The 20,119-nt window shown below is 41.9% G+C and overlaps 1 long non-coding RNA gene across 1 annotated transcript in view; it reads left to right on the top strand.

The window, feature by feature from the left end:
• Positions 1 to 2,537: 2,537 nt before the first annotated feature.
• LOC138746418 (uncharacterized) overlaps positions 2,538 to 20,119 on the top strand; it is a 31,890-nt gene continuing 14,308 nt past the window's right edge. Inside the window, exon 1 of the long non-coding RNA XR_011346949.1 lies at positions 2,538 to 2,897. This is a non-coding gene — a long non-coding RNA (uncharacterized lncRNA). The remainder of the gene's footprint in view (positions 2,898 to 20,119) is intronic.

Here is a 20,119-nt window from a genome sequence, read left to right as displayed (position 1 = left end):
ATATTTTGCTGTTTGATTCATGGTCTATAAAGAGTTATTAGATTTATATTTTTTTATTTTTAAAATTGGTCTTATGCAAGCTTTGTCAGGGATTCTTGAACTAAGACACAATAAATAGGAAACAATTATATTTCACACTTGCGCAGTCTGGCCCTGAACTCATAGAAGTTAACTAAATATTCTGTAAGAATATTTGTGTGCACTATATATGTGAAAGGATGGTGGAAGCCTTTTCCATGGTAAATATGCTACATCCAAAACTTAGTCAATATCAGTCAGTATCTCACAGAAATAGCCTCTGAGCTCAGAAAATTTGTATAAATTTAATCCAATTAGCAAAAGTAGTAAAGAGCAAAGAAAGCCCATGCAAAAGTCCTTTTCCTTTAGTATTTCAGGACGTAGAAAATAGCACTAAAAAAGCCTGCACCAAACAACGCCAAATTAAATAAATTGTTTCCTGTCTGCACATGATCCATCTATTCCCCCCAAATTCCCTACATCTTTATCTTCCAGATCGTCTTCTCTGCATTAGATTCATGAGTTGCCACTCTTGCTTCTGTGGGTACATAATACTCCTTCATCAATGTCTTTCACCATTTGCCAAGTGATTCTGAACACTTCATGACCATGTCCAAATTGATAAATTCAGGCTAGTTTTTTTCAAAAATGCATTATGAAGTAATTAAGTGAAAATCAATGTCTAGATGGTTCATTTGCCACAGGAAAATGTCTGCCTGGAAATTGGATCAGGGAGCTCTGTCTACTATTCAGTGCTGCACAGATGAACATTAATTGAGCTAAAAAAAAAATTAACTGTGCCTTCCTGGATTGAGCCATAATGGTCAACAAATCAGACCAGCAACTTGCTCTTGAGTTGACCTTTCTTTATCAGAGGCACACTTGAAAACATCAATCCCCAACTAATGATCTTTTTGGAGCAATGAAGGAAGATAGAAGAGCCAGAAACAACAACGAATAACTAATTTAATTTTCCCACTTCCTCATCCACCTTTGGCTGAACTCCCAGGCCTAGATCTGCGGCAGTACATTTGGGAATGTTGGGTTTTGGTCAAGGAGCTCGATTACAACTAAATTTAGAAATCGGTGACTCTATGACTATAAATTTTGGCTTAGCGAGACAATACATCATGCCAGTGCGGGGGAACACTGACTTTCCGAGGCTTTGCTTTCTCCCTAATTTAGTTAACCTTTAACTTTCAGGATGAAGTGCAGAGATCATTGCCTTCCAACACTTGGCCTTTCCTTGTTCTACCACAGCTCCATCTGACATTTGTGATCTATGAGGGAGGTCTGTCTGGCTATTAAATGGAGCAGGAATGGATTTTGGATGCCATTTCAATTTATGGGAAGTACTTGTCTGAATGTAGAACACAAGAAAATAGGAGGGGGCCTAGTCCGTTAAGCCTGTCTTCCCAATCAATAACGTTGATATAGACTAGATCTCAATTTCTGCTCTGTGAGCTCTCAATCTCCTCATTTTTCAAATATGTATTTACCCCCCCACTTCAAAAACTTCAAATGAGCCAGCTTCTATAAACTTCAGGACTACAATTACTGTTATTGCCACTTAAGACCATAAGACAGAGGAGCAGAAATAGGCTGTTCAGCCATCATCTGCCCCACCATTTAATCATGAGCAGATCCATTTCCCCACTTGGCCCCACTACCTGGCCTTCTCCCCATAACCTTTGATGCCCTGGCTAATCAAGAACCTATCAGTCTTTGCCTTAAAACAGGGCTTCCCAAACCATATTCCGTAGAAAGGCATAGGGGGTTCCGCAGAAGAAATGACAGAGAGTAATAATGATCTACCTGTTTTTCTTTACTTTTTACCTCTGACTTTAATTGTTCCGTGGGGGGGGGGTGGGGGTGGGGGAAGAAAAGATGGCAGTCATGGGAGGGGGGAGGAAGAGTGGGAGCGGGAGACGCTTGTGACCCTCTGCTGACGCTCACCTCGGCTGCTCATTTGCAAAATGCCCGCCCCCCCCACCCTGTTCCAATCAGCGCCCGGGCTTGCCCTGTCTGTCAAAAGGTCTGGCGGTGGGGTTCCGGATCAATTAGCAGGTGGAATGATGTTGGGGGAATTGTGACGTCTCTTCTCCCCGCCCATACAGCCAATCACCGGGCCGCTGCCTGTGATGAACCTGTGTCATCCTGTCAGTCTTTCGCTGTGCTTAGTCTGCTCTACTGACATCTGACGTATATTATCTTTACCACTAAAGATACTCCCCTTGCGTATAACTGAGTACGCACCCATTATCATTCATTATTGTATTACTGAGTTTCTACAAATAAAAGCCACGATTCCTGGTTAACTACACAGCCTTCGGTTTCTTCATTAACTGGCACTTCACCACCCCATTGTGACGTCAGCTGGTGAATGGGTTCAATGGGGTGGGGGTGTGTGCCTGCTCACTTCGGTTGTCAAATCACCAACTAGTGGAGGTGGGTGACATCACCAGCATCCTGTCAATCGCTGCCTGGGATAATTACCCAGGTGAAAGGGGGTGGGGGTGGAATTGTGACATTACTGCTACCCGCCTGTGCAGCCAATCAGTGGATGAAGATCCCATTGTGACACTCAGTGGGGGTGGTGCCCATCTCTCCTGTCAATCAGCGGCCCGCTCATCTGTGCACAGCCAATCATCACCGAATGAAGATGCCCCCCCTCCCCCCCCCCATTGTAATGTCGGTGGGAGCACAGACTCCTGGCCACCTCACCTGTCAATCAACGTCAGGTGATTCTGGTGTGGCAGAGGGGGTGCCATGAGTATCAGATTAGTCCTCCCTTGTCAGTTGCTGCCCAGACCAATACTGAGCGGAAACCCCTCCATTTTGACGTCGGAGGATAACAAATGATTTAATTATGGGGAATGGTAAGTTAATTTGCTTTCCTACTATGCTTGTGTATGTACCAGGTCTTTTAAACTGTATTTGATGCTTGGGGTTCTGCGATTTCAAAGTGCTCCTCAAAAGAATTCCATGGGGGAAAGGTTTGGGAAGAACTCCAGATATTACCCAGACTTACCAGGCTGAAGAAATTCTGTTTTAAGTGGATGCCCTTTAATCCTGAAGCTGTGCCCTCTTGTCCTAGACACTCCCGTCATGGGAAACAAACTTTCTACATGATATCCAGAGTATTATCCAACAGGTCAGACAGGAAATTGTTTTGAACAAAGGATAATCCTTTTGGAGGGTTATTACTCCATGTCATTCAAGGTCAGCCCGGCCACAGGTAAGAGCACACCATGCTATTGGCTCCTTTGAATGTATACATGCTTCGTGACTGGCTACCTTAAATACCTTACTTACTTTGGGCAAACCTGAACTGGCTCCTCCAGCCTGCTACTGCATAAAGTCCAACGCTGGCTCTCTTTTTCCCCTGAGAATGAACCCTAGCTCCACTCCAGGTTGTGAGCCGTGGGTAACTCTGGATAGTTGATTGTAACATGAGCGCCAATAAACGGTGGGGGTGGGGGCTATTTTGGAGCATATCTAGAAAGGACTGTTGTGCCTATGGGTGGTGGGTACTGTTTGTTTAACCCTTGCTTCACATTCAGGAGTTGTGATTATCAATGATTTATCAGAAGACATTACATCAGTTCAACTAACGAAAAAAAATTTGCCACTGATTTTCTTTGGTACTTAGCATCTGATGCCTCTCATGTCAGTCTCCAACAATAGTTGGCCAGCAATGATGGATTCCAGTTGCCCTGATACCACTTTTCCATGGTTGCAATGTCCTGGTGAAACCTTTCATCATGTTTGTCACTGACTGCATCAAGATCAGCAGGGAAGACGTCCAAGTGTGAATGCAGAAAATGAATTTTCAATGACATGTTTCACTTCATGCTTTTGTAGGCTTGAAGCATGTTCTCAATCAGCTGGATGTAGTTTGGTGCTCAGTAGTTGCCAATAAAATTCTCAACAACATGCCTTCCAAGCATGCCCAGGCTTAAGACAACATTTACATAGAACCTGCACTGAGTTCATGCCCAGGCATGCTTGGACTGAGCAAAGCAGCTTGTTTTGTGGGCAATATACAAGTCGACTTAAAATATGGCAAGAAATCACAAAAATAGGTTATATCTAAAAAGGAGTAAATTATGGGAGAAATTTAAGTTGATTTTCACGATCAGCAGCCAAAAATCCATCAAATTCACCCAAAAGTGTTCAGGAAGAAAAAAAATCTTCATTGTCCAGTGTTGTCAGTGATTAACTAGTGTCTGATGTGCATGGATTGTGTATAGTGGCTATGACTGTGTATGTGAATGTGATCCCTGTTGTGACGTCCCCAGCATGAAATTAAAGATAATTGTTTGTGGTTAAGCAGTGTTTCCACTCGTTACTTCTTTAACCCTCTGAACTTGTTGATGGCATATCACACTGCCTCTCTCTTTTGCACTAATTTTGTGTATACGAAATGTATTAGCACACAAAATTTGTCAACTTTTGCCGGACACAGAGAGAGGCACCCCTAGCATTTCCTGGTGCCCCCAGCAATAAGAGAAGGGAAAGCAAGAGAGTTTCTTCAGAGACACTGAAGGTCCGTGGATTCAGCTCCAGTGTTCCTGCAGCCACACAACCTTCTGCTCAATCCATAGGTGAACCGGTGCTGCACTGGAATGTATTGGATGCTCTGGATGTCCCAGGCTGCTGTTACTGCTTTCCTCTTATTTTGGTAAAAATGTAATTTTCAAGAGTAGAGATACTTGCTTCAGCTACACGGGACCTTATTTTCATTATAACTTGGCTCCATCTGTCATTATGAGCTCTGGTAGAGCTGTCTGGCTACAGTGTGGAGGTTTCGCAATACTTAATTCTCTGCTGCTCAGCTTGTGTCTTACAACCAGCTAGCTTTACTGTGACTTCTTTACCTTGTTTCATGCACCACCTGCAATCTCTCCGAGCCCTGCTGGGAGAAAACAAGGCTGACATCACTGATGCTGATCTAAGCTGACTACCTGGTGCTGTCCTGCCAATCAAGCAGTTGAAAGTGGGCAGAGAGAGATACTGCAATGCGAGGCGCTGTTGGAGTGCCAGAATCTGTAATATCTGGTTATGTTTTCTGACATGTGCACAGGAGCTTGGTGCTTGTGGATGAAATGTAGGTGAAACATGCAAGCTTATCAACAGTGAAATTGCACTGAGATTAGAGAGATGTGACTAAATTAGGGTCAGAAATTTAAATACTATAAATCAGCTGGAAGTATAAATGGAAGTTTGAAATAAAAATGGAATTAGATTCTCAACTGAGGGTGAAATATTAACATTTAATGGAGCATGAACAAAGTGTTAATTAAGGAACTGCTCACACTAACTGTCTGATACTCTTAAGATCGACTGAACAATATTTATTTATTTATATGTATCCTTGTCCAGGGCATGTATGTATGTTATATATGATTGTGTGTCTGCATGTTTTGCACCCAGGACCTGAGAAAGCTGTTTCATTGGATTGTACTTGTGCAGTCGGATGACAATAAACTTCAGACTCTGATTTCAGATTTATTGTCACATCCAACCCTGAGATTCTTTTTCCTGCGGGTGAGGCAGAATTATCACTTATTAGTCATGCAAAAAAAATTGTACACAATGTACATATGTAAAAAAAAAAGAGAAATGTAAACAAATAATGAATGTAAACAAACTGACTGTGCAACAGAGAGAAATTAAAAAATGCACAAGTAAGAGTCCTTAAATGAGTCCCCGATTGAGTTTGTCATTGAGGAATCTGATGGTGGAGGGGTAGCAGCTGTTTCTGAATCTGGTGGTATGAGTTTTTTGGCACCTATACCTCTTTCCTGATGGCAGCAGCGAGAACAGAGTGTGTGCTGGGTGGTGTGCTCTCTGATGGCAGTATGTTCTCAATAGTGGGGAGGGTTCTGTCTGTGAAGGCAGAACTACCTTTTGAAGGCATATTGGTGTATCGGTGTCCCCATACCAGACTGTGAGGCAGCTGGGCACATCTGTAGAAATTTGTCAGGGTTTCTGGTGTCATACCAAACCTCTGCAAACTCCTGAGGAAGTAAAGTCTTTGATGTGCTTTCTTCATGATGCTATTAGTGTGTTGGGTCCAGAAAAGTTCAACTGAGATAATGACTCCCAAGAACTTAAATTTGCTCACCCTCTCCATCTCTGAATCACTGGATTGTAGACCTCCAGTTTTCCCTTCTCAACAATCTGCTTCTTAGTTTTGGTGACATTGAATTGTTGTTGATGCTCCATTCAGCCAGGTTTTCGATATCCCTCCAGTATGCCAACTCATCACCTTTCTTTAGTTCAACTTAAACTTGAACTAGAATTTTCTTTTTAAGAACGGATACTTCAGAACATGTTCAATTAATATTTAGAAGGAACACTTTGAATATCTCAGCCATGATTGTATCTTTGATGTGAGTGCATAACACCAACCCAGAACAACCTATTTAGAGCAGACTTTCCACCACTCCTGTCTGACAAAGATTGCTTGTAAAAATAGCTACACCTTGGGTGCAGATGGTATCCCCATTGATGTTCTAAAAGCTTTTGTCAGAGATTCAGAACCTTATCATTCATGGGGACTTCAGAGATGTCAATGACATGGACAATTTCAAGAAAAGGAACGTCCAATATACTTAAACAATGGACTCAGCTAGTTGATCCTGAAGCAAACATGCTCACATTTAAGCTTGACTATCCAATAGTAAATTGATATGCTTTGTAGCTATTTCACATTGCAAAAGACACCGCCGCCACCACCTCCTCCTCCTCACCCCCCCCCCCCCCAATGGTACAAACACAGGTGTTTGACCAACACTGCTCATTTGGGAAGACACAGGATTGAAGAAGACTTTGAATTTCTTCTTCTCTCAAGGATTGTCTATGATGTTCATCTCATAGAGTTTGAAATTGAAATATTTTTAATGGGTGGTTCAATTATCTCTGATGCAACATCATGCAGTAGTGGCGGAATAATTTCTTGTGCTACAACAGAAATAGCATTGTTGGCATGTAATGGTTAGGTCAGCAATGAACTTTAGGAAATATTATATGGTATAATTGGTTGATCTTTGCACATTTATTCCACTGCTTTCAGCATCTTGGAGGTTGAAAACTGCAGATGAAAACTTGCTTGATTGATGGAAAGATAACAGGAACTAGACTCCCACATAACAATTAGCACAACTCTATTACAGTGACTGCAACCTAGTTCAAATCCAGTGCTCTTTGTAAGGACATTGTTCATTCTCCCCTTGTGTGTGTGCGTGTGTGGGATTTCCTCTGGGTGCTCCAGTTCCATCCCACCTTCCAAAAACGTACGAGTTTGTAGATCAATTGATATTGATCTACAGCATGGGGGCTCGAGGGCTGGAAGGGTCTGTAACCATGCTGTATGTCCAATTTTTTTTTTTTAAAAAGGCAATCTTACCCACCTGATTTCTCATATTTTCCAGAAAGATTTAAAAAGGATGATTTCACATATTGCCTTGCCACACAGCAGGAGCCTGCTTGATCTATTGAGTCTATTCTGTCTCCCATAGCAATCCTATTAAACCCATTCCTCATATACATCAACTCCCTTCAGATTCTTCTTTTCAGTAACCTATTAATCTACCACCATGTCATTAGGATGTGGGATGAGGGAAAGTGAAGAGGTTGCAGGGCAGGATCTGCAAACTCTGCACAAACAGTACTTGAGGTTTGGATTGACCCCAGCTTGGTATAGGTCTGAGTCAGCACCACTACCCACTGGGCTACTGCTCTGTCGCTGATACTGGTGCATTAAAATAATTGACAACAGTTTCACCAAGACCAAATGAAAGGCCAGATGTCTTGAGGAAAACAATCAAAGACAGGAAGAGATAAAGTGTGCTCATAATTTATGAATCATTTGTCTAGGACCTTTAACATCTTGCTCAATGCTCAGAGCCCATCAGTTCCATCACTGGGAATTATGGTTGCTAAGCACTGAGACCTTCAATTAGTAAAGTAAATATGGAGTATTTTTGCAGAAATTATGAGCTAGTTCCATCAGAAATCATTTGTTCCATGCAATGAATTCTCTTCCACATCTTTTGACTATTTCATTGTGTCAGACCCATTGGAGGGTTGGACTGCATTGGCAGAAATAGGCATTGGGCCGAGTGACACAAGCCTTCATGATCAAATATCCTGTGCACTGGTGGACTATCGGCACCATATTTTACATTTCTTTATCATATCCTCGCTTAATTGTGCTGGTTGCTTTAAATTTAATTAAAAACAGGCATAGAGCACGGTAACAGGCCATTTCAACCCATGAGCCCATAACCGCCCGAATTATACCTAATTGACTTACAACCCCCCCCGGTTGGTTTTGAAGGGTTGGAGGAAACTAGAGCACTCGAGGGAAACCCACACAGACACTGGGAGAATGTACAAACTTCTTACGGACAGCGCAGGATTTGAACCCAGACCCCAATGGCTGGCTCCGTAAAGGGGTGCCAACCGTTACACCAACCGTGCCGCCCTTTCGTAAACTTGCTTGGACATCTCCCTCTGGCAACTCATAACTGGAACACCTGAACAATATGATCCACAGCATTCCAACATTTGCATGAAATGTCAGGTTGCCTCAAACATTAGCTCACCCATTACCATCCTCAAGTGATGGTTCTGCTTGGACATTTCACCAGATGTGATCTCTTCTCCATCCAACTTCCCATCCCATTCACCTGGGAAATGGTTGGCAATCTCTTTGGGTGCACTAACAACAGATGTTCTTGGTCCTGTAATGAAACAGTGGAATAAACTTCAAAATAAAAATATTTCATGCCAACATTCTTTAGCAATAAGCATAAAGAGTATTGGGTATAATTTTTGTCTTCAATTGCTTCCTCTAACATTTAATGTGACTGTGGTTATGCATTGTCCTTCAATAAGGGAAAGTTGTGATTGATAGCACACAGCACTCTTTGTCAAGGCACATCTCCTCCTTTTACTGAAGCTTCATCTTCCTTCTGGTTCATCAGTTCCAACAGTGGGCTGTCTCTGTGGCACGGAAATCTAATTGGAAATAGGCCTGGAATCCCATTTCCACATCCCAAGCCTTTATTTTCTTTAATACTAAAGAGAAAACAAAATGGAGGCTGATGCCTCTTAGCTATTCCTTCAAGTTGAGTGATTAAATATATTTGAATAATGATAATTGAGGCAGTGTAGTGATATTTCACAGTCTAGTTAGTATAAAGAACATGTTGTTGAAGATAAAATAGCTTTCTTTTAATCTTTGCTACACCACTGATTTTTATTAGGATTAGTTTGACTATGCAGCTTCCAACAAACGGTTCACATTTATCCACTGCAGATCTTATTTGATAATATTTTCCTTGTTGCAACAGAATGTGCTTTAAAAGCTTTGGTGGCCACCAGAGAGTGGAGATCTGCAATCATTTCCTTGGCATAACTAAGAGATTCATGGGGTTACTTAAAATAGATTTGTAGAAAATTATTTGAAGTGCAGAAAAAAATGTTAAATGGATGACAGGTGAACTTTATCAAAAGCAAGAATGAATATGAAATCTGGTTGAGTAATCAAGCCAGTTGTTACTTGTGAACAGCACTGTGGCCTTGTATGTCGTAACCAATCTGTCTTACTTACAGAATGAGGGGTTTGGTTGATGTTACCGGGTGACTCTTAATAGCATACTATCCACTGACAAGTTGAATGACTGCTGCTTTCTGGATGCATGGAATCAAACACATAGAAAATACTTCAAAGATCCTGTACATTTGGTCTGTGCGGACTGAGAAACAACAGGGAAATGCTGGAGGAGCTCAGCAGGTCTTGCAAACTTAGTAGAGTAGCAGGGATTGCAGAGGGCAAGCAGTGAGGGAGGCTTTCACAGAACCTTCGAAGAGAGGAGGAGAACTTCTTTGGGGTAGGCATCTCTCGAAGAGATTTTACAGTGGAGCAGCTGAATGGAGTGAATGCGAATGTCTGGAATTGCTGCGAGACCTGCTAAGTTATTCCAGCATTTCTGTGCTTTCATTACAATCTTTAGTGTTTCACTCATGTTCACTGGGCACGAAGAGATGCAGATTATTTAGGGCACTGATGTGCTGCCGAATCCCACACGTGGTCATTGTAAATAAGCCAACAAAGTAACACGATGTGCTCCAAGTTACGAAGCGGCTGTTCCAGAAAGATGTGGGAGAATCTACAGCCACTTGCTGGTGATGCAGTCTTGTGGTGCTCTGTGGTTGGATTGGTGCATCCTTGCAAGTAGCAATCCAGCCACGGAGTTAGGGGAACAACAATATCATCACATGGTGGGATGATTTCACATGGTTGCAGTCATGACTGAGGATGAGGAATGATCACCATGCTGGTTGCCAATTTTGACTGCTAAAATTCCTCCATTAACTCAGTTTGTGACGTTATATTTAATAGTTAAATTTTCAAGAAATTAACAGCATTTTGGAGATTAGAGCAGTAAACCTCCTAGTCACGTGAAGAGATTATATGTTGTGCACTGACTGACATGAATTATGACTCTAATCTGAAGAGAATAATAGGAGTAAAATAATACTGGACAAGATTCTTTTTCAGAAGGTTTTCTTCCTGCAAAAAAAAATTGGGGATTATGATAGACAAATTCAAGCTGAACCCAAAGATAATATCAGATTTGCTGCATCATGTAGGAAGTTGGAGAAAGATTAAGTTAACTTTTATTGAATTTGGCATGTTTAATCACATAATGACATTGTTACATTGTGTTAGTTCAACGGACCAAAAAATGTTTTGCCGCTGATTTTTTTGTTTGTACTCAGCATCTGATGCCTCTCATGTCAGTGTCCAACAATAGTTGGCCAGCACTTATGGATTTCAGTTGCCCTGATACTGCTTTTCCATGGTCGCAATGTCCTGGTGAAACCTTTCACCATGTTCATCACTGACTGCACCAAGATCAACAGGGAAGAAGTCCAAGTGCAAATGCAGAAAATAAATTTATTTTATAATATTTTATATATTATTTTAAATATATTTAACAATCATACCAAATACAAAACATCAAGAGAACCCCTGCCTCCACCCCCTTCCTAATATGTCCTATTAAACTGAGAAAAAAACAAAGAAAAAGAAACACAAAAAAATAAAAAAAAGAGAATCCCATTGTCAGCTTTAACAATAAAACATGGAGACATGATAATACCACAGTGTTAAAATCTGGCTAGCCAGTAGTGAATGTAAACCTATATTACCACCATTGAGGTACCTATATGCTCTTAATAAGTCTGCCAAATTTTTAGGAAGGTGTTATAGCCCTTCCAGAGGTTGTATGTGACCTTTTCAAGTGGGATGCAGCTATTCATCTCTGAAGACCACCTATCCATGAGTGGATGGGAGTCAGCCTTCCGTGTTACTGCTATGCACTTCCTGGCCACACATAAGGCAATTTCTGTGAATTAAATTTAAGAATTAGTTAATGATTTACCAACTGTGGTAAAGTTCCCAACAAGTCAAAGATCTGGGCCTACTGGGAAGATGGCTGCTGTGATCTTGGTTAGGGTGTCACAGAGGTCATACCAGAAGGGCCTCACCTTCAATGCAAAGCCAGGTAAAATGTAAAAAGGAACAAACCTTGACACCACGCCTAAAACATATCTCTGATAATTCATGTTTATATTAGTGTAATTTCTGTACAGTTGATGGAGAAAATGATAATGGATCAATCGATACCTGGCATTGATAGGTGCCATCAAACTTCCCTGACACAGATCTGACCAGAGTTGTTTGTCATTTGTTGTGTCTAAGTCTAATTTCCATCTCACCCTAGATTTATGCAAATCTGGCTTTGGGTTCTCATTCATCAATAAAAAAATATATTCTAGAAATAAATATATACATTTCCTTCATGGAGTAGTTTCTCCTTTTCAATGAGTCCTGGTAGAGTCACTTCAGGGCCCAAATGGACAACACGAAAGGCACAGATAAGATAGAGGTAGGAGAGATGAGAACTAGGGGACATAGCCTCAAGATTCAGGGTAGTAAATTTAGGACAGAGATGAGGAGGAACTGCTTTTCCCAGAGTGTGGTGAATCTGTGGAATTTACTGCCCGTTGGAGCAGTGAAGGCAACCTCAGTAAAAAATACTTAAGGCAAGGTTGGTTCAAACAGATTTGACCATTAGATCATTGTATAAAATTGAAGAGACTGACTAAAATTACTTTGGCACACTGAAAACCTTCAAGACGGTTTGTTGGCATGGACATTTGCTTGTCTGATGGATCAACTGAACCACGTTTATTTCAAGTAATGGGCACAGAACTAAAGTTCAGATGTTCATTACTTGCACTGAAAAAGTTTCAGAAACTAATTTGCTTTCAGCGCTCTCGCTTATTACTTTTGGGAGAGCTGGATTGCATCCAATGTGGTTTAATGCTAAATAAATATTAAAATTTGAAACATTTTATCTTTGAGGAGAATAAAGAACTCAATCTCCAAGGAGACTCAATACTTTTTGTGCAAAGAGAGCATAATGATTCCTGACAATAACTTGTCTTGATTCTTTTAAATTAAACTGCACACTGGATTGAAAACTACAATATTTAGAAGGCATTAGATCTGCACATTCAGCCTAAGTTTCTGCACGATTCATTGCCTCCCTGAGCTCAAGTCAATGGAAATCGATTGGCCAGATTCTGCAGCCAACAGCAAAGCAAAGGAGCCTCGATTAACACCAAGCATGCCATCAAACTTTTCGTCAAGTTTTTAAAGTGACAGCTTGTGCAGTTCAGTAATCTTTATTCTGGCGGTGTTCTCTCGGGGGAAATAGGGCATTTGTGAGCGGAATAGGAAACTGATAGCTTTCTTCCTTGAACTGTATTGAAAAATCCTCATTAAGAAGGGAGCATGGGAGGGAAATCGATCTTTGGTCTATAGTGTTAGTAGCTGTCTTAGTATTGGCTGAATCACCTGAGATTATTTTTCCATTAACCGCAAGGAAACTGAACATGTTGCAGTGGGCGCAGTCTATAGATGATATATGATCAGTAACATCTCTGGTATCAGGCACCTATGGGGATTGGTAATTTTCTGGTTGCTTGAGACTTACTCTAACAATTCTGAACTAATACAACTGCATTAAGATTAAACAGTTTAAAAGGTAATAAATAATGATACTGTACCTACACTGAACAAATGTGGCTTGCATGAAACATTTTACTTTATTTCAGTCACATTTTTTGAAAACATTTAACTGTCACTGCATCTGCAGATTTCTCTCCCTCCAAGGATCCGCCTGAAAGATGAACAATACCATTGTAAATAATTAATTCCACCCCCCCCCCCCCCGATGTTTACAGATAAATCCTCTGATTGGGGGATTCACTGACTAAGCAGGAATAAGGAGACACTTTTAAGAGAGTCACTCCAATGTTGAGAGGCATCAGGCAGCTCTACATCCTGGGTGACAGTAGTTTATTCAAACACAACTTTATTTAAACAGTTGGTACGAGAAAAACATGGCCAAGGATGTCTGCAGGCCGAATATTTGCTCTCATCTTCACCAAAGGTTTATGTGCTACTTCAGAGAACATTTACTTTTACAATTTTAAACTTTTACATCCATTTTTATTTATTTCAATTTATTTATTTTCCTCAATTTTTTTTTGCCGGTTTCTTGAATTCTGGATAACAGAAGTTTTATTGTACCATGTGGACTACTGGGAAAGCCGACCTAGCCCATAGATTACTGAGAATAATGCTTTAAGTGTTGTGTGATTTCATTTTGATGTTAAGTGTGCAATTCATGAATGAGTATTCAAGAAGGACAAAGACAGCAGGTGCAAGGAAATATCAGCACCTTCAGGTTCATATTGAAATTAACATCATTCTAACTTGGTGTTTCTGTCACTACTGGGTCCAAATCCTGGAATTCATGACCCAACAGCTCTTTGGGGATGGTTTCACCTGAGGAAGTTCACGAAGACTTCCCTCCATGACTGCAAAGGGAGGTAGGGTTGGCTGGTGATATTGGCTTTACTTGCCTGGCTTACAACTAGAAAAAAAAGAATGAACAAAGACCACAGGCACATTGTATCCTGCTTCTAAAATTCAGTCCTGATATTACCGAGAGAAAGCAACTATAGAGTGACCGCCATGTATTGCCTGAGGGCTGTGTGATCCAAAAACGATCTGGAAGACAGGACAGAGTGTGGAGTATCTCAGTTTGCTGATGACACTAAATTGAGTGGAAAAGCAAATTGTGCAGAGGATACGGAGAGTCGGCGGTGAGATATAAATAGGTTAAGTGAGTGGGCAAGGATCTGGCAGATGGAGTACAATGTTGGCAGATGTGAGGCTATCCACTTTAGAAGGAAATATGGAAGATTAGAATATTATTTAAATGGCATACTGACATGCAGAAGGACTTGGGAGTGCTTTTGCATGAATCGCATAGGTTGGTTTGCAGGTGCCGCAGGTTATCAGAAGGCAAATGGAATGTTGGCTTTCATTGCTGGAATTTAAGAGCAGGGAGGTTATGCTGTAAACATACAGGTGAGGCTGCATCTGGAGAACTATGTGCAGTTCTGGTCTCCTGACTTGAGGAAGGATGTACTGGCTTTTGAAATGGTGCAGAGAAGGTTCACCAGGCTGATTCCAGGATGAAGGGGTTGGTGTATGAGGAGAGATTGAGTCATCTGGGACTGTATTTGGTGGAATTTAGAAGAATGAGAGGGCATATTATAGATAAAATTAATAAAGGCACAGTAGGCATTTGTAGGTAATTTTTTAGGGGAGATGAGAACTTTGGGACATAGCCTCAAGGTTCAGGTAGTAAATTTAGGACAGAGATGAGGAGGAACTGCTTTTCCCATAGTGTGGTGAATCTATGGAATTTACTGCCCATTGAATAAGTGAAGACAACCTCAGTAATAATATTTAAGGCAAGGCTGGATTGATTTTTACATCGTAGGAGAATTAAGGGATATTGGGAAAAGGCAGATAGGTGGAAAGGTGATCCTTTATTTAATACTGATGGCGCTCTCTAGTCTTAATATTCACCTCTTCCACAACACTCGCCATCCCTGAGCCCTTGATTACCCTTGGCCCCAACGTCTCTTTTCAATCATCCAACTCCCTTACCACTGGGTATTTACACTCTGACAGAAACCGTGAGCACTCAGCCATCGTGACTCCACGGGATGTCAATCTAGTTCATGTTTGTTATCGTCCGATTGCACAAGTACAACCCAATAAAACAGCATTCTCCGGTCCATGGCTCAAAACATCCAGACACACCACCGGACAAACAATATATTTGCAGGGCAAATATACAGTTGTAAAAGTAAATAAATAAACATGGTTTAGTAAAGATTGGTGTCTCGGATGGTCAGTGTGAGTAGTTCAGTATTCCCACTGCTCACTGTTCCTCAGCCTGGTGCTGCTGGGCCTGATACTCTTATATTTCTTCCCCAACAAGAGCGGTTGAAAGATGCTGTGTGGTAGGGATCCGCAATGATTTTGTGCACCCTCTTCAGACAACAATCAGGTCAATGCGGGTAGAAGGGCCGGGGGTGGTGGGGGGGGGGGAGGTTGGAAGATCCCAGTGATCCTCTCTGCCACTGGAATGTTTCTGTGGATTGATCTCCAATCCATTTCTCTGCAGCAACCATACCGCACTGTGACACAGCCGGTTCGGATGGTCCTGATGGAGCTCATGTAGAAGGTTGACATGATGGTGGCTGACAGCTTTCCCGGTCCAGTCTTCTCAGGAAGTCCAGTCATTGCTGTGCGGAGATGTTGTGGGTCCCCGATGGGTCACATGTTAAGCAGACTCCAAGGAACTTGGTGCGCTTGACTCTCTCCACTACCGAGTTATTGATGAGCAGTGCAGGGTGTCTGGCCAATCTCTGCCCAACGGCCCCAACCGTAGAAACTCAGTTAAGGTGCAGTGCTCCAGATTCTACTTAGTCCTTCCATGCACTTCTCCAACCTTATGCCTCTGACATCCCACCATAATCTTCCAATCCTACCCTCAGACCCATCAACGTCTATCTCTATAGTTTTCACATGCATCAGGAAAACCAGTTAACTGTTGATATCAGCCCCAGTACCTCAGACCTTAGGCACTGAACTGTACTAAAATATAACAGCGACAGAGTCAAAACAGTTGAAGATATATTGCCCAATGACCAGATAGAACATCTTTTGTGACACCAAGAGCTTTTTCCATTTTTACACAGTTTTTCTTTTAAGGAAAAGAAAAACTGAAGGCAACTGAACATCGCGTGTGAATCCAGCAATCACAATGTAAAAGATTCAAAGAATGAAAACTCAGAGAGCTCCGCAGGTCAGTTTTGCAGGTAGTCACTTGCAGGACTGAGTGAACTATTGGGAATACAAGGCATCGCTGTCAGCTCTTTGGGATGATGTTGGGATGGATTGTAAAGCAGGCTCCAGCACATCTGTTACGTGGATGCCTGACATTCTGCTCGACATCAGAAGCATGAGGGAGAATAGACGACACATTTCTGTGTGATTTGCATCCCTCTCCATGTATGAACAAGCCCTCTCTTTGGTTTTCTATCTGAATTCCAAATTCCATACAAATTTCTTTTAATTTCAGGGCAAGAGCATTAGAATCAGGTGAACTTCTCATTTCATATGTCTCTGCTGTGATATAATTATTGGATTGAGACTTTTAAGGCTTAGCTCAAAGGATGGCCAGAATTTACATGTTAAAGTAAATCAGTAGTCTCCAAGGCAAGATCAGGTAAAATAATTAAGGGGTAACTTCCATTTATCAGGTCTATATGAAATAATAAATACATCCATTGATGAGGAATGATAAAAGCTGCAGGCAAGATCTGGAGCTCCTTGACTTGAGCACTTTATTGCTTTTTTAATAATCAAAAAGTGTGGTAATATGGGAAGAGTCAAAGCAAAAGTCGGCCGTTTGATGTTGAGGTGGAATGCGGAGATAGTGAAACAAATTAAAGATAATTGGTGTTAGAACGATACAACAAAATATCAAATGTAGGGTTACATTCAGCCATGCATTCAATTAAATGGAGCAAATCCCACACAATAAATCAAAGCTTTTCCAACCTTTGCATGAAGGTCACTTCTTCTGAGAAACACAACTTGTTCATACAACATTTTGAATTTCTTTTCAGGAGGAGAGGGAATCTAGACTCGTAGAACAACAGTATATTACAAGGCCCTTTGGCCCTTTTAGTCCATCCAAACTATTATTCCGTCTAGTCCCACTGACCTGCATCCAGTCAATAGTCCTCTATACTCCTCCCATGCATGTACCTGTCCAAATTTTTTCTTAAATTTCAAAATTGAGCCCATATTCACCACTTCAGCTGGCAGCTCGTTCCACACTCCCACTACTCTCTGTATGAAGAAGTTTCCCCCGAATATTCTCCCAGTGTGGAAGAACAAGGACCCTAGGATCTGATTCACTATCAGTAACTCAAAAGACTGGAGTTATAGAACAATAGGCTTTAATTCACAATAAACTTGAAGGTCATCCTGTGCTGTGACCCAGGCTCTCTGGGGAGGGGTTATGATGTTGGAGCCTTTATACAGGCTCAAGAGGGAGGAGCCGTGGGTACAGTCACAGAACGGGGTGGAGCCAGATTCACTCCTTGTTTTTATTATTTTGTCCAGCGAAGTGACATGGGGCACAAAGTCTTACAGGTTAAGTCTGTCCAGTGGCCTGGTCTTCTGTCGTGACCAGTGGAGAGCCAGTTGCTTTTGTTGTCCTGGACCTCCAGCGCTGTGGTGACATGCTGATGTGGCGACTCGATCGGTAGGGGTGGGGTTAGGGAGCGATGGTATGTAGTGTGTGTCCATGGAAGGAGGGGGTGCTGCTTGGTGGGTGCCCCTGCGCAGGCAAAGACCCAGATGGAGTCAGTTTCCTCGCTCCCATCTGTATAGGCCACGTACACATATTGGGGGTTCACATGGAGGAGCTGGTTCCTTTTGACAAGTGGGTCGGTTTTATGGCCCCTCACATGATTCAATAGCAGGACCAGTCTTGGAGACATCAACCAGGATGGCAAGGTTGTCCCTAACGTGGGGAAGGAGAAAATTCATTCGTGAGGGGTACCATTGGTGGCAGTACATAACAGTAACCTGTCAGAACATGTTCAGTGAAAGGATAATCTCCTTTAAGAAATGGCAGAGATTATATTTTATCTTCACTGGGAATTGAATATTGAAGGATTATGGTGGATTGCCTATTTCAATCCACTTTCTGAAGGATAAAGGCACACAATTTGTTTATTTAAAGCTATAAAGTTGGAGAAACAAATTCACTGAGCTGTCGGAGAAGCTCTGATAGCTCAGTGGTTAGAACACTGGTCTTGTAAACAGGGGTCGCGAGTTTATTCCTCTCTGAGGCCTCATCTCTGCGTGTTTTACACCAAGGTATGGAGAACACTGTTTCGTCTGGTTGTACTTGTGCAGTGAGATTAAACTTGACCTGATAAATCCTCCTGCACAAATATAATTACACGAGCAGCGATTTTATTCCTCTTTTTCCCCACTCCCATCTGCTGCTATTGTTTCCATCTCTTCACATATTCCTGCAATTTTGTTCCTTTCCCAATCTCTACCACCCTCTTCCAAGCTGATCTCACTCTTTACCTGTCTCTCCTCCTTTCCCATCTTCTGTTCAGTACCCTGTAGAGCACGTCGAAAGAACCAAAGACTTGTTGATCCAAACCAAGGCTTTTATTAACTAGAAGACTGGAGCATATCACAAGTAGGTCGACCAGTCCAGAATGACCTGGTCTGGCTAGGAGCAATCTTTTAAGACCTGCCAGTAGGTGTGGCTACACTCTCAGCCAATCACAGTCATCCTACACGACCAAACATTGGGGATAGAATCTGTACTCTCACATACCCCATCACCTCTGGGTTCTGCCCTCAGCTTCTTTCCCTTTTCTGTACCATTTATGCCGTTGTATAGGATCCAAACTTTAAAAATTCACCTTAAAATCAGGGTCATCCTATGCAAAGAGTATAAAATTTTTACCTTGATGACGAACTTGGAATACTTCTACCATCTACCTTCCTGCTCTGACACGATCTTGTGTGTGCCCCGTTAATTATAGGCGAAGTCTCAGTGCTCCTCCGCGGGGTCCATCCACCTGGTCCAACAGCAGTTGGCTCTGTACGGAGTTTAAATGGCCTGTTGCAGTAGCTGACAGTAGTTTATTTTCGAATATCCAAATAAAATTTAGACTATTAAATGATAATTTGTTATTAAAATATTGTGATTTGGCTTTTAACAGCATTGAATGGTCAGCGGTAAGTGCCAGATTTTTGGGGCTGCAGGCGTAATTTTAGGAGGAGATTCCGCAGTACATTTATACATAAGCCGTCCTATACAATGGCCTATATGGTACATAATTTCTTTTTTTTTTAACCTTTGTCTCGATAAAGGGTCCCATCTCGAAATGATGACTGACCCCTTCTCTTCATGGATCTCAGACCTGTAGAGTTCCTCCAATACTTTGTGCAGTGAACTGGAATTCACTGTCTGTGCATTGTTCAAATGATTGGCTCCTCCCTCACCTACCCCAATATAAACCCTGGTTTTCCTGCCTTACCTCAGATTCTCCTGAGAACTATTGTATCTACTGGCCATTGATTGTAAGCTATGAAAAGTGTGTTTGCACTCCTCACAAGTGTCTGAGAACAGTCAGTCATGTTACAGTTTGTTGAAAGTCTCTTTGATTTTCTGATGATTTATTTTTTGCATTGTTTGAAAATGTCATCTTTAGTCTTTGGCTTGGCTTCGCGGACGAAGATTTATGGAGGGGGTAAAAAGTCCACGTCAGCTGCAGGCTCGTTTGTGGCTGACAAGTCCGATGCGGGACAGGCAGACACGATTGCAGCGGTTGCAAGGGAAAATTGGTTGGTTGGGGTTGGGCGTTGGGTTTTTCCTCCTTTGCCTTTTGTCAGTGAGGTGGGCTCTGCGGTCTTCTTCAAAGGAGGTTGCTGCCCGCCAAACTGTGAGGCGCCAAGATGCACGGTTTGAGGCGTTATCAGCCCACTGGCGGTGGTCAATGTGGCAGGCACCAAGAGATTTCTTTAGGCAGTCCTTGTACC

This window comes from Narcine bancroftii, chromosome 12 (assembly GCF_036971445.1).
Source record: "Narcine bancroftii isolate sNarBan1 chromosome 12, sNarBan1.hap1, whole genome shotgun sequence".
Classification (NCBI taxonomy): Eukaryota; Metazoa; Chordata; class Chondrichthyes; order Torpediniformes; family Narcinidae; genus Narcine; species Narcine bancroftii.
This window is presented reverse-complemented; position numbering and strand designations above follow the sequence as displayed.